The sequence below is a fragment of the Triturus cristatus genome, chromosome 10 (genome assembly GCF_964204655.1).
Source record: "Triturus cristatus chromosome 10, aTriCri1.1, whole genome shotgun sequence".
NCBI lineage: Eukaryota > Metazoa > Chordata > Amphibia > Caudata > Salamandridae > Triturus > Triturus cristatus.
The window spans coordinates 305051539-305079027 of NC_140593.1; the positions used below are offsets into that span (position 1 = coordinate 305051539).

Genomic DNA, 27489 nt, shown 5'->3' on the forward strand with positions numbered 1-27489 from the left:
CACTTGAGCAATTTACTCAATCACAGCATCCACCACAATTTTTTTAACCTGGCCTTACTCTCCACCTAATTAAAATGTTCTTGGGAAGCAGTAAGCCCATTTTAACCTCACCTTATGCACCAGCACTTGTCACCCAAAAAAAACCCGCTCCACTGTAATCAGGCGTCGTATCACACTGGAGAGGCACTCGGCCTCTCTGGTGGGGGCCCAATGATGAAGCATGTCACCAACTAGGTTGGTGAGTGAGGGCTCTTTTAACAAAAATGAGTGATTCCATTTAAAAGCTTCTCTGCTTTTCTAGCTTCACTCTTTCATTGTTTATTTGCTATTTCCCTGGGGAAGAAGAGTGGAAGCAGCGACTTCCCTTTCTCTCTTTTTGTTTATACTTATTGGGATGCTAGACATGGTGGGCCTAATTCAAGTGCACCTTGTAGTAAGGTTTGTAGTACTACTGTAGCACTACAAAGCATACTACAAAGTGCTATTTACAAACTGCACTTTTGTAGTAACTTACACATTTCAAGTAAGTTTACTACTTTTTGGTTTTCACAAGCTGCACTTCTCTGAAAGGGCGTTGCAGTAACAGCAGTTTGCCTTGTGTAGTGCTAGGCATACTACAAAAGTGTAAGTTACTTCAAAGTAATTCATGAATACTGAAAAATAGTAAACATATTAAGCAGTGTAAACTTACTCAAAAGTGTAGGTTACCTTTGTGAATAAGGCTCATCATGGGCGGAGGGCTGAAGATGGGTTAGGGTGTAAGTCTGAGAAGGATGGGCGTTGGAAAACAATTTGTGTAATGGGAGTTCCTGAAAGCTCGCAAAGACTATAAACAATGGCATCAGGGAATGAAAAAACCCACCCAAGATCAGCACAGGTCAAGTTGAAGAGAAGGGGAAAAGAAATGGGGGAGTAGAGTGTGTAGATGAGCACAGCAAGAGATAATGATAGTGAGATCACACAGGAAGGATCACTAGCTTGAAGATGAGGGTGTGAGAAATGGAAGGATCTAGATACAATAAATGAACTGTGTCTGCAACATAGAGAAACAATGTCTAGGTGACCAAGGGAGGATCGGTGGGCAAAGAACAACTGTATGTAAATGGGTATTAAATAAAGCAAACATGCAATCCTAAGCAGATACAAGTATTTGTTGCAGGGGCTAGTGAACAGGATCTAGATGAGGTGGGATAACCAATAAAACATGGATTTTAGAAGGTAAGGGCAGAAAGGAGAGATGGCCTTTTCCTTTTGAGGGAAGGGCAGGTATATACAAGCCAATGGGAAGGACTGAGAAGAAAAGAGCAAAAGCTGCAAAAAGAGTGTAAAGAGAACTGATGACTTAGCCCCCACTGGGCGGCCAGAGGAAATTCAACCAGTTCTAGTCAAAAGAGTATCAACACTTTTTATGGAACAGATGGGCAATGCGCCTACATGTGTTTCAGAAACAGTAACTAAACTTTTCAATCTTAAACGACATTTAGTAAAAACTATCTCAGACAGAGAGGTAGTTAGAAACGGTGGGATTCCTTAGCCTGATGCATGGAGCATGTTGTCTCACGAGGCAGGAGCTATGAGGGAGCTACCACTCCTACAAAACTGAATTGCTCTACTATGTGGTGGCGTTTGAGATCAATGGTAACCTTTACCAGCAAGTTTTGACCCCCTTGGGTGGAAAGTTTCTAATACAGCTTCAAGGTGCTCTGTTGTCCTCCAGTAGATACTCATGATGTACATCTTTCTTTTCAGTCGAGTTCCTTTGTGACAAGTGCTCTGATTGTCCTAATGCTTTCGGTTGAACTTGGCCATGTCTGTAGGGTCATCCCTAAACTTTTTGCCTTCACTCTACTGTTTTCTGAACCCGTTTTTGTTGACTTTTAGAACTCTGTGTACTTTCCCACTGCCAACCAGTGCTAAAGTGCTGGTTCTCTCCCCTTTAAACATGGTATAATTGGCTTACACCAAATTGGCATACTTAATTTACTTGTAAGCCCCTAGTTAATTGGTACTACATGTACCCATGATCTGTAAAGTAAATGCTACTAGTAGACCCGCAGCACTGATTGTGCCACCCACTTAAAGGAACCCTTTTAAACATGTCTCACACCTGCCAGCGCAGTCTGTGTGTGCAGTTTGAAACTGCTATTTAAACCTGGCTTGAAAAACCCTTGTCAGGCCCAAACCTTCCTTTTTAACACATAAGTCACCCCTAGGGTAGGCCGCACACAGTCCAGAGCGCATGTCCTGGAAATGAAAAACTCCTAAATTTGTTTTTCATGACTGCAAGTCTACCTCTTCTATAGGATTTCGTTGGAGTTACCTTATTACATTCAATAGGCGGCTATTTCCTATTGGGAACAGGTACACCGATCCAGTTTAGTGAATAAGGAATTTTAAATAAAAGCCCTCTTTAATGGAAAGACGGATTTTTAATAATAATCCTGAAAATGTCACTTTTAGAAAGTTGCCTTTTTAGTGTATTGGTTCTCGACAGAGAGACAAAGGGATGATAGGTGCTGGCAGGATGGGCCACTCTGAGTTAACTGGGGAAAGGAGCTGTCACTGCCTCAGTTGTACACTACAAAGGGTCTGCCTAAGGACTCTCACAAAGGGTTTGATACTGGTCTATTGTGACCCCAAACAAGCTGGTGCCAGGACAGGGAGAAAAGGAATGGCTGACATCTCAGGGAGGGCGTGGAAATCTCTAGGAGCTTCTTGCAATTCAAAGTGGGCATCAGGTATAAATGTTGGACCCTTACACCCAACTCTTCAGTACTCTTCTGGGCCTGTGGAGTCTGCTAAGAGAAGGACTAGGTGTGCTGCAGAAAGGACTGCCCCTCTGCTGAGCTGCTGCTCTGAAGGACTGCTTCCCTGCTGTGCTGACTTGCTGCCCTCTTGCCTGGTTAAAAAGGAGTGGACCTGGATCTGTGGTACCCAGGACTACTGGTGTGACTTCAAGGGCTACTTGGCTGGCCTCCTGACTACAGCCCCAGGGACAGAAGGGTCCAAAAACCTTGAAACCAGCACTTGGGCTCTGCCATTTGTGAGTCTTGCTGTGCCATGTTGTGCCACCCAAGGCCTGGACCCTTCGAAGGGGGCCTGAAAGTGCTCTGTCAGCCCATATGTGGATCCAGCAGAACCGGCACATTCCCTCTGCTGAACGATGCAAGCCTGAGCAGAACCAACGCATTGGTTCTGCTGCATGGACCTTCCCGGCGCAAGGACTTCTCATCGGTGACGCTGCAGCGCAACGCATCCTTGATGCAGTATTTTGCATCACAAACCCCTTGTTGACTGCCTCTCTGACAACAAGGCAGGACTTGCAACGCAGCCTTTCAATTCCTCAGAACCGATGTGGCACGATACTTCTCCAACCTCGCATCGCCTCGGCTGCACAACGCATCCTCGACGCGGGACTCCGCAACTCTTAGCAAGCAAGATTTAAGGCACTTATGTTTGGCAGGCCTACCTGGGTCCTTACGGCCAGTCCCCGTTCCATCGCAGCCTACCTGAATTTGTGACTAGTCCCGTTCTAGAGCGACCAGATAGCCACAGTTGGGGCTACGTGCTTTGTTTCACTATTTTCACTTAAATCCTAAAAATTGCATATCTGTGGTTCTACTGATTGGAAGTTTGTCATTTTGGTCTTGTTTTATTTATTAGGCTTTACTCTTTGTTTCTAATTTGGTGGGAGATTTTTCTGGTGCTGTGTTTTCATTTTACTGTTTGAAATGCTGCATAAATACTTAATTACCTCTAAGTTACGCATGACTTGTCTGTGCCAAGCTACCAGAGGGTTGAGCACAGGTTAATTTGGAGTCTGCTTGTGACTTCACCCTGACAAGGATTGTGGTTGCTGGTTGAGTAGGGTTTCACCACCCTCAACCAGTAACCACATTTCTTACACTTTCTATATTTTCGTTATACTGTCATCATATCTGAACCCCTGTAGAAATACTTTCATCTGTATTTCATTTCACGTATGAAATGTTTAGCTTTTACTTAAAAAAAAAAAGGTGAAGAGTCGAATGCTTGTAAAAGTATCAGTCAATGGCTATTGCTCATGGTTGCCTTCCAGCCCATTTTTGATTTACCCACTATACTACAATAGCCTGAACTCCTGCAAATCAGACTTGGATCTGCTCCAGCCTGAAGTGCCAGGCCAGATCCCCTATGAAGGAAAACACAAGTACTGGAACAAACAAAGCCCAAAGTGACTGCCAATGGAGGAGACTTTTTTTTCTTTTTAGCTTTTACTTAGATCTATTGTGTACTTTCTGAGTTCTTCATATCTTATGGTGGTGTTTGCCTTTCGGTATCCACACCACTCATACACAAGCTTCTGAAGATCAGCTTCCACTCAGGTCACCTCTACCAAAGGTGAGCTAAACGTTTACTTCTTGAAACTTGTCTGCCCAGTACTTAATTTGAGCCAGTGGTTTCCGGCGCTCGGCACCAGCACTTAATTGTCGGCACCAGCACTTAATTGTCAGCCCAGCACATAATTGTCAACACCAGCACTTATGACAGCTGCTACATGGTGGCACTGTTTGTATAATTTAGAGGCGAGCAGAAAAGCAATGTTTTATTAATTCAGTTTTCATTAAAAACAATGAATACCTGCCGCCCAAGCTATTTTTATAGCTTTGGGGGCCTGGAATTGTCTGAATTGACACACTTGTAGCAGGGTGCTGGTTAATAGGTGTGCAGGTACTTTCATTGGCAACAATGGCAGTGGCAATGGGTGGTGCAGCTGCAGAGGCCTCCTGACTAGAGTCCTGACACTTTTTATTTTTACAAACTAAGCACTGGGTCTGCCTCTTTTGGGAGCCTACCACGTGGTGGGTGGGCTCAGAAACAGCTCATCTGAATTTTTCCCCTTACCCCTTTGCATCTTTGAGCACTTTCTAACATGCACATTCTAGATTTCGTCGGTTGCTGAAATAATTCTTCTTTAAGATACCCATGCAAGGATGCCTCCATAAGTATTAATGCCAGAGCCAAGCTTATCTTGTTTGAGGACAGAGGCCACCCAAAGCTGAACTCTCCACACTCCGTTCCAGAGTTCTTTAGTCAATTCAACCCAATGGCTAGAAAGGTAAAGTAAAACCTGGTTTGGAACTGAATGCTGAATGTTTTTGAGTGCCCAGATAGGTACAACTATTGTCAAGTGTCTCACTAAGTAAATAAGTTAACAACTATTATACCACTTGTATCACCAGGGGACACAGAAAATTCACACTTTAATAACTGTAAAAAAGTGAATATTGGTCTGTCCCTTTATCAAACTAATTGTCTACAGATAGCACAGAATGCAGCTGCCCAAACGATAGCAGGGTTACAAAGCAGCTGCTTTAGTTGTTAATGTCAGACAGAATCAAGTTTAAATTGGAATTCATTATGTTTGAATGTTCGAGAAAGCTACCCCCAAAATAAGCAATAAGCGAGATCACAACATATCAGCTTGGTAGCAACATAAGGAGTGCAGACCCACTTCTTATGGTCGTACTCAGAGTAATACTCCAGAGCAGTGGAGTTAGGACATTCTCAGTGGAAGGGCCCATCTCGTGGAACACTCCACCTCATGTGCTAAGAGTGGCCACATTTTTACTACCTTTAAGAAAAGCCTTAAATTACACTTCATAGAGACAAAACTAGATGACCGCGGCCAAGAGGCCCTCTGGGTAGTGCATGCACTATAAATACAAGCATTTATATATGTATTCCATTTATTAAACTTGACTGTTTTTTCCGGGTATCAGCACTTTTTATAATCGATAAAAATTGCAGTGGGATGCCTCTCCTAAAACTCATTGATATAAGCTATATCAAGGAGTGAAGATCTGGCCATTCTCAGCAATAGGCACCAATGGATTTGTGGCACCAGAGGATTGTTGCTCATAGGATGTGTAGAATATAAAACATTATAGTTTCCTTCCATTATTACCATAGGAAATAAAAGCAACCAATGGGGTACCCACTTAGAGATAATGTGGAGGTACAAATCCTTCAGTTTCTCTTACATCTCCTCTTACTAGGAGGCTTAAGCGTTGCTGCAGTTTGACTCAAAACCTCGTACACAAACCATGGGTGAGTTGTATCATTTTGCAGGTCACAAAAATATTGGTTGCAATTTGTGACCAGTAAAACATTTTACGAACCAACCTCGGTACTAATAGCAGTGGTGGCTGGTGAAGTCTAAAATTGGTGAGGCATAAAATGAAATCATGAGTTTGCCAGAGCAAGGAAGCGCAGTGAGCAAGCATGACTGTCCTCAAGAGGATTCAGGAGGGGAAGGAGAGACTACGACAAGTGGGGAAACTGTAAATAGAACTCTAATCTCTCAGTTCTGCAGATGACCACCTATAAACTAGACAAAATCTCCATTTTACCTTTTGAATGAATTAATTTTACATTTATAAAGCACACTGCGACTCGCAATGAATCATCCTGGCGCTTTAAAATACATCTGCATACTTACTAGCAGGTATGCTATGCTGCAGAAGCTCCTATTTTTATGAGGCACTGGCAGTGCTAAATTTGTAAAAAAAAAAAAAAAGTAGTGCCAAGTCCCTCGTCAGCAGGACACTATAGCTTGCACTATCCGTTGACCCTGCCAGCACTGCCAATGACAGTGTCAACATAACAACTAACCATAACACTCACTGACAATTCATTCTATTTCAGGCCCCCAAACATATATAAATGGCTCAGGTGTCAGGTATTAATCAATTTCAATGTCTAATATATTAACAGTAAACTGGTTATATTAACAGTAAACTGGTGTTGTGCTCATTTCTAAATTCGGTAGATATCGCCACCATGTGGCAGACTGTCGTAACCGCTGGTGCAGGCAATTAAATGTAGGTGCCCATCACAGGAAACCACTGGCTCAAATTAGGCACTGGTAAGAATTACAGAAAATTGCATCTGTAGGTGACTCTCAGCTAATCCTTCATGCCGTGTTTTACATACTGTATTAAGAAAAGAGCACTCCTCTTGCGCTCCCACTGTCGCACTGCAGAAAGTGGGAATTGGTCCCACCTATGTATTCCATTTATCCCAGTAATCCAATGTAAACTCTTTGTAAATGTGACTATTTCATTGTCCAATATTAAATCCATATACTCTTATCCGTTCATCACTACACTACGGAGATAGTGGGATCATATCTGTGGTCTTTATTAACATCTTCAAATACCAATAGTACGCCAATCCAAGCTTTATACAGAGGTACGTCCACATTAATCACATTTTGAAGTCATTTTATGAATACCCACTGCATTTCAAGCCTTCTAGGCTCTTCGTCAGGGGTTACTAAAAAAATATAAGATAAACATTTTAAGTGGTTTTATAAACAATGTCTAGTTATAAAACATCGAATATATACAGCAAGCTCATTAACTAATTCATATCCTAATCGAACATAATTCAAATACCCTTGATTAATACGCCGTGTGTCTCCCAGTAACACCCACAACTGTAGTTATAAGCATGAAAAACATCGTGCCACCCATTTCATCAAGAAACCCATCATCTGTTTTTGCTTCGCAAGTTATCGCCTCCAGGAGCTATGCACCCTATGGTTATAGTGAAAGCTTGAAAAAAAGAAAAAAAGAATAAGTAACAAATTCGTCATCACGGAGACAGAAGCTATGACAGCTAAAACAGTCTTGGACATTCAGGATGAACAGTTCAAGTTGATTTATATGGTGGCCATAAATCGGGATTTTTTAATTATTTTCTATTTTTTATTTATTTTATTTTGTTTAGTTTATTTCATTCAGCTGTGCACGTATTTTTCAAGAGAAATTGTATTTTTGTGTTCATCTCACGCATCTTGATCAATAATTGCAATGGTTTTGTTTCACAATCTAGTGGGAAGGAGAAGCTCTGTTTTCTTAAAAGAGTACGTATTGGTCTGATATATATGCATGCAAATGTATTAGAAGTTGAGGAGAGAGGGGGATTATGGGAATGTGAGTCTTTTGGTAGAGTTATGGAGGTTATGGATAAGAGAAGTTGGGGAATTAGGTCACGGGATGTTAGTCTGTCAAAAGGGTAAGTGAACACAGCTGACTATTTAGGTTCACGATTGTAAGAAGGAAGAAGCAATACGTTGATGGATGATAGGATGAGGGGTTGGAGTCTTGATAGTGATCGTTTTTCAAAAGGTGAATATCTGGGATATGGATAAGGAGGAAAGTTTAGGTAGAGAGTGTAAGGGGAATAGAACAGACGAGGACTCATGAGGAGGATATTGCGCACGTATCTGTTAAGACAATTGGTATTCTGTGGGTTTATGTCACGTATTCAGATTAAAAAGCGTTATGGTTTTGTCTTTTAATTTGCTGGGAAGCGGGGGTTCGGTTATTTAAAAGAGCATGTATTAGTTTGATACACATGCATGTAAAAGATTTAGAGGCTGAGGAGAGAGAGGGATTATGGGAGTGCGAGTCTTTCGGTAGAATCATGGAGGTAATTGAGAGGAGTAGCAGTAAGTCACGTGACGTCAGCACTCTAAAAGGGTGAATGCACACAGCTGACAATGTGGATTATTGATCGGTGGAAGGAAGAAGCAGTATGTTAACGGAGGAAAGGATGAGGGGACAGAGCTCTGATCTTGCGAAAGGTAAAAATCTGGGATACAGAGAAGTTTAGACAGAGAGTGAAAGGGGTTAGAACAGGGGAGGACTCATGAGGAGGATAATGGGTTTCTTGATGAAATGGGTGGCACGATGTTTTTCATGCTTATAACTACAGTTGTGGGTGTTACTGGGAGACACACGGGGTATTAATCAAGGGTATTTGAATTATGTTCGATTAGGATATGAATTAGTTAATGAGCTTGCTGTATATATTCGGTGTTTTATAACTAGACATTGTTTATAAAACCACTTAAAATGTTTATCTTATATGTTTTTTGGTAACCCCTGACGAAGAGCCTAGAAGGCTTGAAATGCATTGGGTATTCATAAAATGACTTCAAAATGTGATTAATGTGGACGTACCTCTCTATAAAGCTTGGATTGGCGTACTATTGGTATTTGAAGATGTTAATAAAGACCACAGACATGATCACACTGTCTCCGTAGTGATGAACGGATAAGCGTATATGGATTTAATATTGGACAACGAAATAGTCACGTTTACAAAGAGTTTACATTGGAGTACTGGGATAAATGGAATACATAGGTGGGACCAATTCCCGCTTTCTGCAGTGCGACAGTGGGAGCGCAAGAGGAGTGCTCTTTTCTTAATCCATGTGTATTGACTGTGGTTGGGCGATCCACGGACACTAGACGCACGCATTTACATATAAGTTTTGAAGATTGGAGTAATTTAAAGGGAAGGAGTGCAAGCTCTTATACATATGTTGGTGTTTTACATACTGGACATGTTACTAGAGCTCTACTTATTTTGTACGTTCACATAATATTGGGGAGTAAGGGGACTGGAAGCTGGAAAATGTACAGGAAGATGATCTGCTCATGCATGGAGCACAAAAAGAATTCACTCAATGTAAAAATATGAATCTGAATTTACAGTGCATCATATAGGATCTTGGCACTTGTATTTTTATTTGGCACTCTTGTGGGCAGTATTGCTCACATCACTGGTCCATATTTAATAAGCTTCGCAAAGCCTTTCAGATGGGGCACATCACTGAAAACTGCTAGTATTTTTAAACCAAGAATCACGACCCTTGATCCCTGGCAACAGAGCTTCATACCGCCTATTCTGTGGTTATGGGTGGAAAGGGGTTTGCTGGATTGTTTCGGTTTAGAATTTAAAAACTGCCTGTTGCATGTGAATATTTTCTGTGTGTTTAGAGTGTTTCTTTAGTGTGTCCGCTGTGTATTTTGCATGTGGTGTTTTATGTATATGTGTACATCTATTGTGTTTGTAGTACAAGAAGTGCTGCAGCATGCCTGCTTTTTCCTGCACCGTGGTCAATAGTTCCGTCCCTGGTGAAAGGCCCCAGTAACTATGGACCGTATACACTCTTCCTGACTGACAACTAGTAAATGGAATACTGGACCAAACTGCTTCCAGTCCCAATTTTGGGGCAGATTTATAAGCCCCGTGCACCACTTTTGCGCCGCCGTTGCGTCACTTTTGTGACGCAGCGGCGGTGTAAACCCTGCGCCACGTTGCGCCTTATTTACAACGTGACGCATCTAGGGAGATGCGTCACGTTGTAAAGCCCTGCGCTACATTAAACCTGCGTCAGGTTTAATGTATGCAGGGTGGGCGTTCCAGCGGAAAAAGCCTCGGAAAAGTGACGCAGTGAAATCTACGAGATTTCACTCCGTCACTTTTCCGACACTGCTGCGTCAAAACCTTGCGCCTGCTTGAAGCAGGCGTAAGGCATGACGCATTATGATAGGTATGGGCAGTCCCTAAATATTGCTGGAGTTGCGTCGTGCTTGCGACACGGCTCCAGCAATGCGCCACCCTTACGCCATCAGATGCGTCACGCATCTGTTTATCCTTGAGCCACGATGCGCTGCATTGTAAATGCGGCGCATCAGTGGTGGCGCAAGGGCAAACTTGCGTGACGCATCTTACCTGGCGCATCCCTGCTGATTTGCAGGGATGCGCCAGGAAACATAAATCTGCCCCAAAGTGTTCTAGAGGTCTGTACCCGAACTCACCCGCCACGGTTACCCCGGCTAGGGTGGTGGGATATTGCAGGATGCTGCTTGAATAGTTTACACTTCGAATGTTAAGGCTTACAGGGGACTGAGAGCCCTACTTCTGTTCGGGATTCAATTGTCTAGCTAGTTTTTTTTTTGTTATTAACACTGGAAAGTAGAAAGAACATTACTGAATAAAGTAAACAGTATCTAGTCACCACATCAAGGATTCTCTCAACCCTGTGAAGGAGCACGTTCACTGTGTTAGAGTAAATCTCTCGGCTCGTGTAGAATCTGTCCGCAATTGAAATGCATAAAACTGGGTCCAGTTTAATCTCAAATGTTATACCTAATATCTGCGACTGTTCTGCCGAGTATCGCCTGAGCTCCTGGCGGCACTCGAGTGGAGGCTGGTGGATTTGGGAAGTTGTGGGGTCCTACGAACCGAAGAAGTACTCTCCAGCCTCCGGCCTTGGACTGTACACCTTTCAGAGCCTTTTCAACACAAGCACACACACACGTAAACACACGCTCAGTCATACACACACACACAGTTGCAAGCACGCACACACATGCACTCTCCAGCACACAAACACACTCAGGCTGCTAAACTCAAACATTTACCTGGAGCAGGCCCTTGATTTCCAACTACCCCATCCATCTGCAGCATACCAGAGGCAGGCCCAGGACCCCACCCAACCAGACGTCAGAATAGGGCAGAAGGTACCGAGGTAGACCCGTTTTCTCTGTTCCAGCTTCTGACAGGGCAAGAGGGCAAGTGACTGACAAGCCCTGAGGCAATCACTTGTATTGTGTCTGTGTAAGGCTGGTCAATAACAGCCCCCCGCCTGAAACAGGCACAATACAGCTTGTCCATCCATGAGACAGTTTGTTTTCATGTAAAAACTGTAACGTGCCGAACAATAGTGGTAGAGCGAGGCAGTGGCTAGAAGCCCTGGCACCCCCAAGGAGCATATACTGGATAGACCGATAGTTGCCTAGGGATTACCTCTTCAATAATAACCCCCTTAGGAGCAGCTCCCACCAATAGGTCAGTTCGCAGAAATCTGATTCGGAGTGAGTAGCAACCCAACCGGTCTCGTGAAAAGTGTCTCAGCAGGGCTTCCAGGCGCAGCCGGCACAGGTAAGAGCGGTGGGAAGTCGATAATACCACGGGATAGGGAAAATAAAATAAATAAATAAAACCTACCTAAAATAATTAAATAAATAAGTAATACCTTGCGCTCGCCACATCCCCGACCCAGAGATGCGTCGAGCACAAGGCAAGTGGTTTTATTTATTTTCTATGCCCTATCCCATCATATGTTGACTTCCCAACACCCCGCCCCACCCCACCGCTGTTACCTGTACCGGCCACGCCCGAAGGCTTCAACAACATGAACAATGCAATGGGCAAGTATTGCTTCCACAGCAGAGCTATCTTTCACCCTGTTTATTAAAACATCCTCCTTGTATAGGGCGTTTACGAGTGTGCTATAAATGGTTGTTATTCAAGCTGCAGACTCTGCAGAAATAAAAACACAGAGCAGTGTGGAAGGCTGACCTGGCGACCTGTCCTGCAGCACCAAGTGCTCCGGCGTGTGAAAGTCAAAACCGGTGACACCGTGAACTTCCTGGCACCAGAGCTTAGGGTAGAAAGGAGCAGAGAAGAAAGCAGTAAACAGATTAAAACAAAATAGTGAGAACATGTGTTTTTTTTTTCTACTTCCTAAAGTGACTAAAACAATGAGAAATCATACTTTATTATAAAATTATTATACATTATCGGTGGACTTTACACATATGTCTATATGTATGCCTATGTTTCAAGATCTAAAGAGCCGCCTTTTGTTCTGAAGAAACAGGGCTAGATTTGTAAGGGGAGGAAGGGGGAGCAACTTTCATTGTTCTGTGCTTCTTTCCCTTACATTAATCTTGTAGAGTGCCTCTGAACACCGCTCTTCAACCTTCGTTATCAGCCTGACATCGACGAACAAACAGCGGCCCCTAGTGGGCAGCACAGCACTGTGCACCGGTCCCACAATTTGTTCAAAGAGTAATTCTCACTAAAATGTAAAATGTCTTCAAACTCGATTGCTCGTTGTTGGATGATAAAAGTTATACACGTCATTTAAAGCCCAAGATATAATTGGGTCCACAAAAATAATTAACTGTGAGTTACACTTCAAGGGCATCGTGTTTTATTTCCTGATCTGTGTGTTAGCGAGTTTCTTTCAAGTAGATTAAAGGCATCTGTGAGAGTTGCTGTATGCGGTTCTGTTTTATCTCTTCAACATTACGGCGAGCTGCCTACACCACTTGAAACTTAACTGTCTAAGGATAATCTCTGAAACGCAACCCCTTTCCTGTCTCTTGATACCTGGCAGATAGCACTGTACTAAAGCTGCTCCCGGAGATGGGAGGCGTCCATTTTAGAAGCTGCTTCTTTCTAGAGCACGTGGAACAGGAAATGCATCCGAGAGACGAGATACCATCTATCTCACGGTGCATAGAGGCCTCCCCTTCATCTTGACCCCGCATTCTGAAGGAGTCACCAATTTCCTTCTGCAGCGTAGGGAGTACTGACAGACAAACTAGGTCGGGTCAGCTGGCTTTTAAGAGCCAAAACACACCAGAGGCCCTCTTGTTGCATACCAGAGAGGCTGAAGTTCAGCTTGTCAAAGTGATGGCTCTTGGATAAAATGTTGGAAGATGGATGCCCTAGATGTGGGAAAACCTCAGGGAGACATAGCGAGAAAGAGAGAGCCTTCCGCTTACACCTGAAAGTTGAGACAGGAGACCATTGCCAATAATGACGAGGTAACTCCTCCGTAATGGCGGAGGAGCGTCGCCCCACTCGTCAGAGCCAGTCAAAGAAAAATAAAATGATAATGAAACAATATCATTTTATTTTTCTTCGACTGGATTTGACATGCGTGGAGGGCAGGACCGGGCAGGCCATGACAGACAGGTGGTGGCAATTAAAAGTGCGCATGTATGTTTGGCCGGCCTACATACATGCGCACTTCTATGTCTCCAACCCTGCTGTGAACGCGGCTGTGTTCACAGCCGGTTGGAGATTTTCCTCAGGCTCACAAGCAGTGTCTGAGCGGCAGAGCAGGCCGCTCAGACCAATCCAGACGCTGCTCTCCCAGCAGAGCAGCGTCTGGATTGACTGAGCAGCCTCTGCCTTCCCAGAGACTGCTGGGAGAGTTTTGAGGCGGGAAGCGACTGTCGGCGGCGTCGGAGGCTGCGGGGAAAAAGGTACGGGTAAAAAAAAAAATCCCCGATCCACACATAGACTTATGCATGCACTCACATAACCGAGTGAATTATTAATACAGACTGTTATAGAGATATTGCTAAATGTTTATATAGAGGTAATTAGATAGTGCTCTATCTAGTGCGGTGGTTAGAATTTGTAAGATAGTTATAATTATTGAATGTGATGGTGGCTATTGCATTCTTACTTTTGCTCTGCATTTTTGTGACGTGTCCCTGGGGATCGCGATTATCGACATCATCGCGATCTCAAGCGTCACCGCGAAAACAGAAAATAGGTTTTAGAGATGGTTTTTATAGAAACTCTCTAGAAAAACATGACTTTAGAGAATGCTGTAAGAAACCCCTAGTGTGTAAAATACTGTAATATGTGTATATATATGTGTTTTAGACTTTATGGCAAAGGCGTGATCGTTGCGGTTAACAACGTGATCGTGACGTTCTGAATAACTGCAAAAATGGAAAATAGGCGTGAAAGATTGTTTTTAAAGAAACTTAGTACAAAAATATGAGTTTAAACATGCTTTGAAAGAAGTACATATATAGTAATATGTGTAGTGCAATGTTGAGAATGGATTGTTTTACATCTTGTGTTTGGATGTGTTGGTGGTCATTGAACGTCTGCTTTTGATTTCCGTTTTCGCTATGTGTCTGCGGGGACCGCGACGTTGCTGCAAAGATTGTCAAAAACTTAAAAATAAACTCTTTGGAAAAAACTTCACAATATTTTGGGTACTAGGGTGGCTCTGACAGGAGCCATTGTGTTGTTTGTGTGTATATGGCTGCTACACATAATACTGGATGCAGAGTTTCAGGTCACATAGAAACACCCTGTTGCCTTTATCTGTAAACTGCACTCCATCATTTCTATAAATTCCATGCAAGTCAAAAAGCAGATTGTTGTTATAGATACCGCCCATGCAATGGTCTCTGAGGAATGCAGAAACAGTTTTATTAACATGTTTCCTGGCTTCGTCAATCTGTGGACAGAATTGATTTCACCACTTTCATTTCTGTCTTTGGCATATATTAGAGTACACCATGACAGTGTGAGGGAAAAGCAACATCAGTTTTTTCATTAGGATTTCCAGTCCTACCCTAGTCAATGTGCCTAACTCCTAGCCACCACAGTGCACAATCATGAATTGAGGAGCTTGGGAATCCACAAAGGATTGAACCAAAGCCAGCAACTGATTAAACTTTAACCTTCTCTGGCCAAACCAAATAATCTAAACATCATGTGCAGAATAGATACATCTGTTATTTGCATTGTGGGAGTTGTAGTACTTTTAGTATCAACATTAAACAGGAGTAGTGTAGTCACAAATAAAATATCAGAACATGTTGTATACCTGTATATGAATTAGAAAAAAGTAATACTTGTTAGATATGTCTTGGGAAGTTTGTGTCAATGTGGTTTTTAACTTATATGACCGTTTTGCATATGCTTACAATTTGAGATATGGTTCTAGCTATGTATACAGTGGGACTTTTGAGTTAACTTAAAGATGTAGAGAAGTATATCTTTTTTGAAAGATGGCTTGAAGGTGTACATCTATTAAGAAATTGCATATATGTGTACATGGTGATCTATGTTCAGTAAGGCTGATGAAAATCTCATGTATATGATGAGGGTGATGTTTCTTTAAACATGGTTTGTTGAAAATTGAGGAGGATTAATAGTGCAGAATGCCTCAAGAGTTCTTGAGCTAGCTATATTTTTTAGCACTGGGATGCCTCCGGGTAACCACGCGCTCTATAAATACTCCTTCATTCATTCATTCATTCATTTGGAGCATAAATTTTGTTTGAGAAATGCTGAAAATATGTTTTAAAAGCAAAAGTATTTGAGAAATTATGTAGGTATGCCATTCACAAAAGGTTTTGTGCTTTGAATTTTTTTTAGAAACTGACTGATGCATGTGCACGCTCAGTAATGAAGCAATGTATGTTCCTAGAGAACCATGTATGCAAGTATATATCAAGTGTGAGATCTACTCTTCACTCACACATAGCTCAGTAGAATAGCATACATACAGTAAAACAGGTAGTTTGATAGTGATAGAAGGAGAAAACCAATGAGTCAGAAATATAGTCACAACTGTTATGTATCTAACAGCAATGAAGGTACTTTCACAGTCAGTCAGGCAGTCATGAAATCAGTGATTAACTACCCATGGAGTTATTCAATTACCTAGACACTACACATGTACTCTTGCAATCAGGCAGGCAGAAATTATGTAGTCATTGAACTATGCAGGAACTACCTATAAATTCATCTAATCACCCAAACACTAACCATTTACTTATGCAATGAACAAGTCTGTAACTATGCAGTCATTATAACACTTACGCAGAACCTATGCAGTCATCTAAACACCCACTTAAAACCCATGCAGTCATTGAAGTAGTGAGGCACACATGTGCACTCATGCATACACTGAGGCACTACTCATGCACTCATCTAATTACGTAGAGAGTACCATTGTAGTAAACCTATCATCCATCCCGGATCTATGCACTCATTTAATTACTGAGGCAATGCTCTTGCACAAATACAATCACCCCAGCAGTACACTTACTTTCATCCAATCTCTCAAGCTTTAACAATGGAGTCATGCAATCACTCAGACACTAGTCATGCATTCATCTAATCTGCCATGCACTACTGGTGCACTCATTGAATTATCCAGGTACTACCCATGTAGTTTTCTGAATTCCCAGGCACTACCTGTTCACTGAACCAAAAACACATGGGCAGCAGCCATGTAGTCATCCAATCACTGAAACACTACTTATGCACTCTTCCAATCTGCTAGGTGCTATGCATGTACTTAAACAGTCATGTATGCATTATCCATGCACTCTATAAATCACCTATATACTATCCATGCACTCCTGCAGTCACCCAGGCACTAGAGTTGCACTCATTTAATCATCCAACCACTATCTATTCATGTATTGAATTATTTAGCCATTACTCGTGCACTTATCTAATCATTCAGGCACTACTCATGTACTCATCGAAATACCCAGATAGTAGTGATATGCTCATGCAAACACACAAGCAGTAGCTATGCAGATATGGAACGGCCCATGGAGTTCTCATATACTCAGGGAATCATCCAGGCACTACCTGTATTCTCAAAGAATCACCTAGGCACTACCTATGCACCAATTCAATCATCCAGGGTATATTCATGTATTCAACCACAAACACATGTATTAAAGTTTTAGTAAGGAATATGTAGTCTTTTAGAACCATGTAATGAATAATTTCTGCAAACTGTGACATACTCTTTGCATGTACTTGGAAGAATGGGTGAGCCATATGCTTTGATAGAGATTAATGTGGAGATTGTTATATGCAACGTTTCACAAAATATAACTCTGATACATTTAAGTAGAACAGTACTGAGACACTAAATACACCAGTGAAACAGTGGTAGAGAGGCATGAAAATAACTCTTCTGTTGTGTTTTCGGATTTATAGTGTTGAGACACTGTATGTAGTTGCACACTTGGGGCTAAATTTACAAGAAAGTAATGCCGCGCAATGCCGCAAGCCGCGTGGCTGCTCTGTGCTGCATTACTTTCAAAGCACAGGGATGAGTTATATTTACAACAATATGATGGATCCCTATGTTCTCTCCTGTGCTGGCGCACAAGTGGCTGCCATGCGCCAACGGAGGCACGCTTGCTCCACGGTGAAAGGGTGCCTGTGTTGTGGGGATAATTGTTTTTGTGCAGGAAGGGACATGTTCCTGTACAAAAACAATCACAAGAGGTATTTTCCTCTTCCTATGTGTGCTACAGAATGCAGCACACATGGAATGTGGAAAAACGGGGAGAAATAAAAGTATTTCTCCTCGTTGCGCCTCCCTACACCTGTAGGATCACGACGCATTCCCAGGTTTAAATGTTTTTTGTAAATTTGGGAATGTGGTCGTATGCATGGGTGTTGCGTGGATAAACCCACAGCAACACCCATGGCACACTCCTTTCATGCAAAGTGGTGCACGAATACGGCCTGTATTCAGAAGGCCAGTAATAGCCATGAAGAGTGGCTTTGCGTGGCCTAGTAAATGTGGAGCACCACATTACGCCACTGGTTTGTAAAAAAAAGTGACACATGCGGCTTGTAAATACGTCTTCTTGGCTTGATGTTCATTTTAAAATTTACTACAGAAGGGATAAACTTTTCTTTCACCATGCATAAGTGAGAAGTGAGATATGGAGCAGCTGTGTTGTATGACAGGGTGCTAAAATGTTAAAGGGTAACTAATAAATAAAGTTGTGTGTTTTGCTTTGGGTTTCTGATATTGAATTAAGTGCATGTAGTAATACATCGAGGCTCATCTGTAGATTTAAAACTGCAACATAACATGAAAACTGTTTTTGTATTATGTGTAAGTCAGTAGTAAAGTAGTTGGTGCATTGGCTAGGGTAAAAAATAAAATATACTTGTTTTTTTTACAGAACAATATCTACATGACTACACACAGTTAGAATGCCTACAAAAGCTCAGATGAAAAAGCAACTGAAGCTTCTACAGTATGTTTGCAGAGATGAGTTACAAAATGGGCAACATTTAAAAAAGTGGTGAAAGAAAAAAGAGCTACTGGTAAGAGGACAACGTCATTTCTTAAAAATATAAGAGGACGATGTTATGAAAGGAAGAATGGCAGTCCTATAGCAAAAAAGGTGATGGTACCTAGAAATGTAGAAGAAGTTATTGCAAAAGAGGTACAAGGAAGGCGTAGTCAGGCCCCTGTATACAAATGGAATTGTAGTAGTGTTTCTAGTATTAGACAACAATCCATTGATATATTAAGAACATTCCTACGTGTATTTCCAAGCAAAGTTTAAAACACAAAATAAGTACTTTACAAGGTTTGGATCCTTGCAAGCTGAGAAAGCATACACATTTTGAGGGACACTCACTAGCTTGTTTACCAAAGAAAGTGCGCCAAAGCACCTTTCATCATTTTAGGATGTTTAGCTGTACACCATTCAACAATGTACTATGTGAAAACTCTTGCTTTATGTTTGGGAGAAATGATTAGGGCCCTTTTGCATGGTATTATGGCAGAGGTAGGAAAGGTTTGTTTCTTTGGTCCAGAACAAGGCTGTAGGGAAATTGAAGAGTTGATAACAGGAGGAGTTGCAGAACAGGAAACAGGTACTACAGCTTATAGTTTTGAAGAAGCAATTACAAAATTTAAGGCAATATATTCTGAAAAAACTAGAGTATGTTTGTATATGTTGTTGATGCACTCACTACAAGAATCAATCGCGACTTTTGACTTATATTTAAAAAGTGCAAAAGAGAATAATGATAAATGCCAACAGTTTGCACTGTACTTATTTGTAGAAGAATGCTTGGACTTGTCCACACGACAAGTTACATGTAAGTACTGCTACATTTAATTATAGGATAATAAAAATGCCTGTTAGAGCTGTGCATAACAAGTTAGAACTGGTTCCTCTTCCAGAAGCACTTCAAGGTTTAAATATTTATGAGTCCATTCTTATCCAAACTATACATCCATTTCAGGCTATAGCACGTATGGAGCCAAAGACAGGCAAGTTACCCCCAACAGAGCTGCAGCAAGGTCTAAAAGGTAAAGTAGTGTATTTGCCAACAGATGTCAAGAAAAACCTTGAAAGTGTAGGGGGAGATAGAGATTTAGAGGAGAGACTTGTAATTCTTGTAAATGGTGTGCCTACCAAGAACAAGAAGATAAGGCTGGAGTTAGTAGATGTTACCAAAGTAAAAAAAGCAATTTTATATCTGGTACAAAACAATGTTTACTAAAGAAATATGGAAAGCCTGCAAGATATCACACATATGAAGAATCAGACATTTCCATTGACATGCCAGATTGAGAAGGTGGATCGGTCCAAAACAGAAGACATTTATGAACATTACAGCATCCACCCTTTGCACTCCAAAGAGGTTAGTGGTATTGCTATTGAGCTGTTTCAAATGAAGGAGGCAAAAGGAGCTCCGTTAAATTTGAGGGAAAAAAACTTAGGAGCTCTGTGTTTCCCACATCTTTTTCCTACTTCAGTAGGTGACAGGTATGATGAGCGGCCTGTGCAAATAGCTGCAGCTGAGTATTGATGTAGTAGACTTTATTCAGAAGACCCTAGATTTTGTGATTTGTTCAGTCTATTCCATATATATTTCACCTATAATTTGAGAGTGACTTGTCTGGCCTCTCAAATGCTGGGACTCATGTTCTAAAAACAGGAATTAATTTGTATATTATATCAGCAAGAGAACGTTTGGAGAAAGTTCAATGAAAAGATGAGCACTTGAAATATAATTTAATACATTTAATGGCATGTCAATGTGGGACTAATGAATATTGGTATCGGCTTCATGGTGAACTCAAGTGCATGTTGAGTAACTTTGGAGCACCTACTTCGTTCCTGATGCTGAGTTGTACTGATCATGCATGGAATGACCTGCTAGAATTCTTGCAGGAGACAAATTCAAATATAAAAGACATGTATCTGAAGACGTCAGGAGAACCGTGCTCACTAGGCCCTGCAAATGATTGCAGATATTTTAATCACAGATTTAAAGTAATGATGTATTTCATATTGAACAAACAAAACCTACTTGATGAAGTGATTGAATTATTATGGAGTAAAAAGTACCAAGCCAGAGCTGCTCCCCGTATTCACTTTCTATTGTGGGTAAAAGATGCCCCAAAGTTTTGAACAGACAGTGATGAGTCTGTTTTGTCTTTTATTGAGCAGTATGTAACTTGCTCCACCCTAAAGGAGATTAGTGACAACATATTAAGACAAAAAGTTCTACAATTCCAAAAACATAGATGCAGAAAATACTGTCAGCGAAAATACAGAGCAAAGGGGAAATTTTATACAAGATGTCGTTTCAGATTTCCATGACCTGTCATCTCACAAGGAAGAGTCAACAGCTTTTTGTCTGCAGTCAGACATACATACAAGGAAATCACTGAAAAATGCATACAACCTAAGAAGAACAGTGACCTCCAAGTACATTAATGACTACAACCCTGTGATTCTGAAGATGTGGAATGCAAACATGGATGTACAGTTTGTTGCAGACAACTCAGTTGCTGTGACTCGGTACGTTATATCTTATATAACAAAGTCAGAGAAAACTGAAATGAAAGGGATGTGGGAGGAGATTTCAGCAGAAAAGAGTCTTACAAAGAAATTGTACAGTTTTACTTTGAAAATGCTTTCTCACAGAGAGATCGGCTCCTATGAATGTGTAGACCGGTTAAGCTCAGCAAGCTTTTTTTCTAAATCGAGAATAGTTCTATAGGGGAGTTTAGGGCTTGCTAATATTCATAACAAAATACTGAAGTCTTCTCCTGAAATTCAATACCTTGCAGAATTTGAGTCACACGGTACAAATATTCTAAACAGTAACATGCTGGATACGTACTATCAAAGAAGAAGTCAACACCTGGAAAGGATGTGCCTCTATGAAATACTTCAACATTATACTTTCAGAGGTAATGTCAGTGAAAACATAGATGAAGGTAAATTTGCTGTGGCTGGATGTGGAGGATGGTTGGTGAGACATAACAAAGTGAATGTAATCAACCTTTGAAATCTAAGTTGCCAAAATGCAGACAAAAAATAGTTTTTCTATTTAGCCTTTTTACAGTTGTTTAATCCATGGCAAACTGAAAGTGAGCAACTTGGAGAATTTGACTGTTATGAAGACTCATTCAACATTGTGTAAAACAGCATTGAGTGTTCTGTGTTACCTGTGTATCTTCAAATGTTGAGAGAAGATATTGAACAAGAAGAAACAATTGCTTCTGAGATAGCAAGAGAGAGTTCTCAGAGCAGTCAAAGTTCAGCACCTGGAAGTCAAGATCCTCTTGGACAGCCAATTATTGAACATGAATCTGCAATAGCTGTAATGAGGTGGAGAATGCAATACAGCAAGTAAGATGGGAAACTGTGGATTTAGAACTACTAATACAGCAATTGAATGCAGATCCGAAATACATTTTTGAAGAGTTAAAAGGTAAAGTAGAACATAGATTTCTGCGTGAGAAAAAAGTGTACATGTTGCACATATAAACCAGTTCTATTGTGCATAAGTGGTCAAGCTGGAACTGGAAAAAGCTTAAAGTACTGACAAGTTACCTACAGAAGCCAAAAGATTCCAATTTGTCGTGTGTAGTCACTGCACCAACAGACTTAGCTGCTCATAATGTTAAAGGAGTTACCCTACATAAATAATGAATGCTGCCTGTTGAACATGACAAAAAATTACAATACTACAAATTATCTGGTGATGCTTGTCATGAAGTGGCAAGAGTATTAAAGAAATGAAAGCTACTAATTACTGATAAAGTCAGCATGGTGTCTAACTTAATGATAGCTTTTATGTATTTAAAAATGCGGCAAATATTAAAAACTGACTACAATGTACTTTTTGGAGGAAAACACTTAATAGTATTTGGAGACCTGATAAAACTAACTCCCGTAAAAGGACAACCTGTATTCAAGCAACTACTGCATAATGAAACAAGGAATTCACTAGGAAGTTTTGAAAATCTAAACATTTGGGAAAACTTTCGAAACAAAGAGTTAATCCAAAATATGTGCCAAGCATCAGATATGCAGTATGGAGATATACTAAAGGACATAAGAGTGGGAGTCCTCACATAAGAGGGAAAGACAGTATTACAAATCCGTCTCTACCGCAGTTTGTTTCCAAGTAATGTTTCAACTGCTGAAGTAATGTATGATTTTGGTAAGGATGAGAAGTCTATTGTTTTTTTGATGCCAACTCTTGAGGAGTGTAGTAAATTCAATGAACAAATATTGTAACTGGAAAAAGAAGAGATCATCGTGATTAGATCAAATGATAAAATGGACCATCAAGGACTTACAGTGCTTCTAACAGAAAAACAGCTATAGAAATTTGATAGTATAGAAAAGTCTGTGTCGCAAACAGCAGGATTAGAAAAACAGTTATGTATCTGTAAAAATTGTAATGTAATCTTACGTCATAATTTAAATGTTGAAGGGGCGTGGCTAGTTGCCGATGTGAGGGGAAGCAGACTTCAGAACTCCATCCGTAGCTTCCCCCCACCCACAATAATCCTGATGTCCTAGAGGGGCCCCTTGCCACAAAACTTGTGGTGGAAACACTGTTGCCGGCATTGAGCGGCTGCAGAGGTGCGACGGTGCCTTAGCAGCGGTGAAAACACAGATTTTATTCCTGAAGGCTCCGGGTGCGGAGAAATCGAGATGGCGGCTGGGCACTGACGAGGCAGCTTTCACCACGCACCAACGATGTGATTTCAGGCTCATTGTGAGTACCGCTCGGCGATTGTGACACCTACTAACTGGGGTCCGGCATTGGGGAGAGGGGAGCCCTGTTGTATGCGGAGAACTCAGTGTGCTCCTCTGACCTTGGAGACGAGTTACCTCCACAAAATGGCGGAAGCGGACGGCGCTGCTGGGCCCCGATGGATGTGGCAGTGAGAGGCAGCTGGCGAGTATACGACATGGAGGTGGCAGCTATAGATCGACCTACCTTTAATTGCCGCCTTGAAGAGAGCTGGGGGGACCACCCCGAGTACTGAGCTGAGGTGTTGGAGCGGTGGTGCGCAGCGTTGTGCTGGGCCTGTGCTGATAGGGTCCCTGACCGAGAGCACTGCAGGACGGAGATCGGCTGACAACGGGAGGGTGAGAGTTCACTGGATCCGCTTACTGCTTACTTACTTGCTGCTTAAGCGTTGCGCAGAGGGCATCAACACAATGGGAAGGCGCTGCTGTGCTTGGGAGTTCCTTTGAGGCTGCCCTGTGTGGGTGGCGGTAACTATGAAGGAGTATTTCCCCGCGCTAGTGTTCAACGCCAACAGCCTGTGTGCACAGAAGAGGGCTCCGAAAATAATATTCAAAGCTGACGGCCTGTGTGCATGGAAGAGGGCTCCGACAATAGGTCCTGTGATCTGGAGGCTGAGACTGACACGCCCTGCTGCCGAGCTTGACGCCGACGCTTGGAGTTCCTTACTGTTGCCACTCCGGAGACCCTTGTGAGCGACTAACACTGGGGATAGTGTCCAGAAAGAAAGGGTTCGCTGTATTGCACGTGGAGGAAATAGGGCCACACACTGATGATGAGGACGAGGTGGCGGCGAGGCAAAAGGGTGACATCCCGGAGGGCCCCACTCTGGTGGATATCATGCAGGACATCACTTCTTCGAGAGAAGCTCTGGAGACAAAGATGGATTCCATAGGGGCGAATCTCAACCTGTTGAAGGATGACCATCGCAAGCTCAAGGAATGAGTGAAGCTTACCAAGAAGGCCTTGGAGGAGGTCCCGGAGGCAGTTACTACACTACAGCATTCTCTGAAAATAGTGGAAGCCAAGGTCAAGGTGCTAGAAATGAGAGCAGAAGACAGCGAAGGGCGTTCCCGCCGGAACAATCTGCGTATTGTGGGGGTCCCAGTGCGAGAGGAAGGGGATGATGCAGTGGATTTTATGGAAAATTGGCTTTAAATGGAAGTGGCCCCAGAGGGGCTCTCCTCCTTCTATGCACTCGAGCGAGCCCACAGGGTCCCGACAGGGGACGCTGCTTTGGAGAAGTGGTCGGAATGCAGAGAGTGTTGCTGCGGGACATGCAAAATGCGGAGCGCAGGCTCCGGGAATTGGAGAAAGAGAGGCCGGAGCGAATAGATAGGCAGGCTGATCTTCTCGCCGCTCGAGAAGTCCTAGCGACGCATGTAGAAAAGCTGCGCTGTTTTGATTATAAGGCATACATTACCCAGGCCCATACAGAACTGGACAAATCTGGGGTGCTGTTGGCCTGGCTGGCCAACCCAGCCCGTAGAGAAAGGACGATCCGAGAGCTGAGAGGGCAGGGGGATGAGGTATTCTATAGTCAACAAGACATCAACGCTCAGTTTTTGGAGTACTACGCTTCCCTCTACCAGAGCAGACTTGACCCGGGGGCTGAAGACGAGGTGGGTTTCTTGGCTGATGTGGAGCTTCCCACGGTTGACGCTGAGGCAGCGGAGGAACTAGGCAGAGAGGTGGAGGTTGGAGAAGTACGTAGTGCCATCAAGCATATGGCTAGGAATAAGACACCGGGGACGGATGGGCTCCCGGTGGAGTTTTTTTCTGCATACATGGATGTCTTGGCCCCACTGCTAGTGGCACTGTATAATAGGGCGAAGCAAGAGGGCTGTCTTCCTGTTTCAACGAGGGAAGCGGTAATCGTCCCACTTTTAAAACCTGGTAAACCGGCTGAGGACCGGACTGCGTATCGGCCCATTGCCATGCTTAGCTTAGACTATAAAATATTAAGTCGTATATTGGCCTGTCAGCTGTTAACCCACATGCCGACACTTTTCCACGTGGATCAGGCATGTTTTATCCCAACCAGAAACATGGCGATAAATGTACTTATGCTGCTGCGCATACTGGGGGCGGACACTTACTGTAAGGAGGAATCATGGATTTTTACGGTCGACATCGAGAAGGCTTTTGACAGCCTAGAATGGCCGTATCTCTTTAGGGTTCTGAGAGCATTTGGCCTGGGGGAACGCTTCGTGGAATGGACGCGATCTTGTATAAAAATTCCACTGCCAGAGTTCGGACAGGGGTTGATCTCGGAGGCCTGCATGGTGAGCAGGGGTACAAGACAGGGCTGTCCACTGTCACCCCTATTGTTTGTGCTGGCAATGGCAGTGCACGCCAGGTCGGGCCGTTATTATCAGGGGCTGGAGGTGGAGGGACAGCTACAGCAGATAGCGTTATATGCGGATGACCTCCTACTGTTTCTGGCCAACTCAGGGGAGGCACTACGGGGAGCCAAGGAGCTGATAGGTGTTCTGGGGAGAGTTGCGGGGCTCAGAGTGAACTGGGCCAAGTTGTGTCTTTTTCCTGCATGCTCAGGTAGAGACGGATCAACAGAAGCAGAGGGCGTGCCTTGGGAAACTAGATACTTATCCTACCTGGGCACTCGGATATACCATGACCCTGTAGATCTTCTAGAGGGTAACATAGGGTGCGCCGTGCAGAGCACAAAAGCAACTTTGAGTTCTGGGGGACCCTTCCATAATCTGTGGCGGGCAGGGTGGCGTTAATGAAAATGATTACGTTACCCAGGCTTCTCTATTTCTTCGGGACGCTCTCAATCTGGATTTCACCTAAGATCTTTGCTCAACTCAATACAATGCTCATGGGGTTCTTCTGGGGTACCGGGAGGCAGAGAGTGGCTCTTACCACCACGATGAGACCCAGGGCAGAGGGGGGTTTAGCAGAGCCGGATTTCGAGGCCTATTCTCACGCAGCACAGCTACAGTGGTACACAAAATGGATGGCAGGAAGGCTATCCCGGGATTACCTTGTTGCCCTGTGGGTGCCTACTTACTGGGAAAGGCTGACACGGTAACCATTCCATCCAATTGCACTCTAACCGGAGATCTGGGGCATTGCGCCCATGATCCATTGTTGGACCGACCAATGCCCGAGTACAGATTCTTTGAGGAATCAGCGACATGCATGGGGGTAGGGAGGGAGGGCAGGAGGGGATTTGTATGGTGTTAATTGCACAGGGACACCCGGTGGGATTTAGGGCTGATAGAGTGCACTGACACACACTGCAGGATCCCAAGCTGAGGGCGGGCACTGGGCTCCGATGTGCATTCCCTTATTTCCCCAACAGGTGGACTGACAATCGATACTGAAGGATTATTCCGCACTTATTGTGTTCAACTGTGTTGAATTTTGAGATGGACATCATGTTTTTCCACAACGTCCTGCGGGTTGTTTTCTTTGTCTTATTGCGAATTAATAAAATTTGTTTACAAAAAAATTATTTAAACATTGTAGAAGGGCTAGTGAATGTTGCAAAGGGTAAAGTTCATAAATGTATTATTATCCAAACAAAAATTATGTGGCATACTTAGCCATAAAATTTGATGATATTGCTGAAGTTAAGCAGATTGATAGATGGGTGTATGTTTCCTACTTGTGAAAGATTTGTATGTCCATTGAAAGCAGTTCCCAGTGTCTTCATCGTATGCAGTAAATATTCACAAATCGCAAGGTTTAAGTGTAAATACAGGTCTTGTTAACATTGGTAGCAGTGTATTCAAAGAAGGAATGTCATATGTTGCTTTGTCGCGAATTAGAACATTGTCTGGTTTATTTCTGATTGATTTTTATGAGAAGAAAGTAAGTGCTGATGTGAGCTGTGTAATGGAGTATAATCAGTTAAGAGCTCAATATGCTCCTAATTTAGGCCAGTATCCTGTGGTTCAAAAAGCAGTACTGTGTCCAAAGCAGAAAATATCAAAGCAGTCTATCAGAGTTGAACAGAAAGATGAACAAAAAGAAAAACAACAAGGCGTAAAGAAAAGAAAAATATAGCAAAATGAGGAAATAGAAAGCTATCATTTTGATAATAAATCTGGAGTGAAATGTTATGCTAATGTAGTGTTAAATGCAGAATACCATCTGCCTCATTTCACAAATTCTATTAAAGAAAATGTAGATAAAAGAACGTCTTCACAACTGTGAGGC

At 42.6% G+C, this 27489-nt stretch overlaps 1 long non-coding RNA gene across 1 annotated transcript in view; it reads left to right on the forward strand.

The window, feature by feature from the left end:
• Nucleotides 1–8565: 8565 nt before the first annotated feature.
• LOC146789348 (uncharacterized) overlaps nt 8566–27489 on the forward strand; it is a 61985-nt gene continuing 43061 nt past the window's right edge. Inside the window, exons 1-2 of the long non-coding RNA XR_014969787.1 lie at nt 8566–8632; nt 18402–18546. This is a non-coding gene — a long non-coding RNA (uncharacterized LOC146789348). The remainder of the gene's footprint in view (nt 8633–18401; nt 18547–27489) is intronic.